Genomic DNA, 3,144 nt, shown 5'->3' with positions numbered 1-3,144 from the left:
TGTAACTAACGCCCCTCCCCCCTCTGCCCAGCGCAAAGTACAGGCCGCGCGTGCGGAGTTCAGCGGAAAAAAGGGCGAGAGAGAGGGTGAGAGAAAGAAAAAAGAAAAACCTCACGGCTCCCAATAAGGAGCCGGCTCGCGTCGTTCACTTCAAAGAGTCGGCTCTAAGAGCCATTTCGTTCGCGAACGACCCAACACTATGAGGAATCACTCATTTTTGGAAAGGAGAGTTTATTACAGAGAAATGGCTCTTTCCAAAATAAAAGCTATACTATACGCTTCTTCTGGGCTATATTCTCAGCAGCATATTAAACATATCAGGTCCCCATAAAGAGAATCATGTGCTAACGGCTGTCTAAATGAGTCGGGTAAAGTTTGTAGCATGCGTGCTTGTTGTTTTTGTCTGCTTCTACTGGTGTAAATGTGCAGTCATATTCGTTGTGTTCCTACTAGTGCTGTCAGCGTTAATCTGAAATGAGGTTAACGCCACAACACGGCAAATCTCCGTTAACAAGCTACCGCGGATTGCCCCGTGCATGGGGCTGGACAGCCAACACTTAACGAGCTAACTGCGCTAACACACTAGTTCCCACCCATGTAATTGAGCATTGCTGGCACATCCAACATACTGTTTTACTTAGTCCATGACAGCTTACCTTCAAGGTCATATGTCACATGAAAACCAAAATAGTTCCAAACGCCAGATCTGAATGAGGGTGGGGGAGGTTCAATTTGCCATGTTGCAAGGAGAGCTTAACTTCTGTCTTGCTAGCTTGCCCTGCGCTCAGTGAATCTGTGTTCGACTACTCCGCCTAAGCTGCACTGTCAAGCGCAGATCCACTGAGCGCTCAACACAGACAGCACCGTCAGAAGTAAAGTTGATAAAATAAATTAAAAATGTTGTATTGTTCGATACATATGCGTACCGAACCGAAAGCACTGTATCGAACGGTTCAATATCGATACGAGTATCATTGCACCCCTAATATATGTATGTATATATATATATATATATATATATATATATATATATATGTATGTATATATATATATATATATATATATATATATATATATCATGTTTAACCTGAGTAGCAAAAGACCGCAAGGGGTTCAAAACATTAAGCCAGGAGTTAGCTGTGCTCGCGGACTCCTATCAAGCCTTGACCTCCCGGTCAGCTATCGCGCTGGTGGATAACAGAGCTCTCCGAAAACGTGGAAGCACTTTTGCAAATATGTGATATTTTGATAAATTAAGTAGATATTTGAGAATTACACAGCTACATTCTGGGCTGAAAATATCTTAAAAGGTTATTTCGTGACCCAGAAAGGGTAGTCTGGGGAAAAGGAGGATCGCATTTGTCAGCCACGGTTGCTGGAGTCTGTGCGTACTTGTAAGCGTGGCAATGGCGGAGGAGCGCGGCTAAAAAACTTATTACTTTTTCTGGGTCACAAAATAAACTTTTAAGATATTTTCAGGCGAGAATGTAGCTGTGTAAAGTTCAAATATCTGTTCGATTTATCAAGACATCACATATTTGCAAAAATGCTCCGACGTTTTTGGAGACGTCCCATTTTTTCATGCTTTGTGGCAGCTTTTGAACATCTGTGGCATCTATTAATGTCAAATCTAGCCTTTATTTAACAACATAAGCAAACTCTATGTTACAATGATTGCACAGCCATTAAGGATCAAACCAGTTTCTGAAAAATGTTCTGCTTTTTCTCCCTCTGCTTGCTTCTTACTGTCTTTGAGGCTCGGGACCAGCACTCCTGCTGTTGGACAGAAAGACATCAACTCAGTGGTAAGTATTTTGGTTTTCCAATATATTAGCAACTGTCAGTGACATTTATATTAATCAGGTTGAACTTTAATCATACTTTAGATCAGCCTGTTTTACTTATTGTTTTATTTGTGCTTTGGTTTGGGGAAGTTGTTTCTTTACTGATCTTTTCCTGTCTTCTGTTATTAGACTTGAGATATGGCTGCACTATGCTTTTGCTGTTGACTCCAGTTAATTCTACAAGACATGCTGTGTAAGTAAACCAACAACAGTTTGGTCTGCATTTCTTGAAAGATCACACCCCCCAAACTTAGTTTAGAGGGTCTACACTGTATATAGTGAAGTCTGCAAGTTTTCTTTTGTTTTGTGCCCAAATCATTTTGCACATCATTAGAATGAAAGTTATTGGCCATGTTTGCATAGCCTTTTTTAAAATGATGCTTTCATGACATTATTGTGTGTTGGGTGGTGGTCACGGCTATCCAGACTGACAAGTGGGACGTTGAATGTCACCTCTCCGGTGGGGAGGGGGCCTGAGATTGTCCAAATTGAAGTCTGTTTTATACCAAATGCAGAAAAAAAAATGTTTTAAGAAAGCAATTAAGTTCATGTTCCAAAAATATGATTGTTTGCTTGCAGGACAACAGGAGAGATGAGTCCTCCGTCACAGATGGTGTGGTCAGTGAAGATGGTCGCCTTCAGGTTCAAGCTCATAGCATCTCCAACCCACATCCACTGCCACTGTACTTAAGGGAAGTTAAAAACTTTCTTCTGCACCTACATTTGGATCGCCTCGATCCATGACAGTCATTCAGGCAGTAATGCCTGGACTGGAAACAAGCCATCCTTAAAACATTACAACATTCCAGCTCATGTGTTGGAATGAAAAACAAATGTGTTGTTTAAATCAGAGACTGCACTTGTGACAGAACAACAAATATTTTATTTTGATTATATAAGTAATGTAAGTACAAAACAAACTTGTGGTAGGCCTAAACTTATTTTCAGAATAATTACATCTGAGACTTTGTTTCATTGTAAGATTATAACAGTGATGGCATATAATTGTTTGTTGTTCAGCAGAACAGTGTCCAGTATGTTGGCTGTTATACTTTGTTGTGTTTGAAAATAGAAGTTGGGCTCATTTTAACATCATTACAAAAAGTGTTGTTAATTATTTTTAATCATATTCAGGTTACCACAAATTGTTTTTTCATTTAGTTGAACTTGAAATGTTTGTCAGTAGGTAAACAATTCGTATTGTACAGTCAGAAATATCAAGTTATTCTTAATACTGCAGACTTGCAATGTATAAGTTGTCCTAACAGTCATCTTAAGTAAGCTTTACTTAGTTTTTTTC

The 3,144-nt window shown here is 39.5% G+C and overlaps 1 long non-coding RNA gene across 1 annotated transcript; it reads left to right on the top strand.

Annotated features, from left to right (window-relative positions):
- Positions 1 to 1,046: 1,046 nt before the first annotated feature.
- On the top strand, positions 1,047 to 2,537 carry LOC146503922 (uncharacterized). The gene is made up of 3 exons (XR_014877912.1): positions 1,047 to 1,805; positions 1,974 to 2,037; positions 2,424 to 2,537. It is a non-coding gene; the product is annotated as an uncharacterized LOC146503922 (long non-coding RNA).
- The last annotated feature ends 607 nt before the right edge of the window (positions 2,538 to 3,144 follow it).

This window comes from Neolamprologus multifasciatus, chromosome 14 (assembly GCF_963576455.1).
Source record: "Neolamprologus multifasciatus chromosome 14, fNeoMul1.2, whole genome shotgun sequence".
Taxonomy (NCBI): Eukaryota; Metazoa; Chordata; class Actinopteri; order Cichliformes; family Cichlidae; genus Neolamprologus; species Neolamprologus multifasciatus.
The sequence above is the reverse complement of the archived record's forward strand: the minus strand, read 5'-3'. Positions and strand labels throughout refer to the sequence as shown.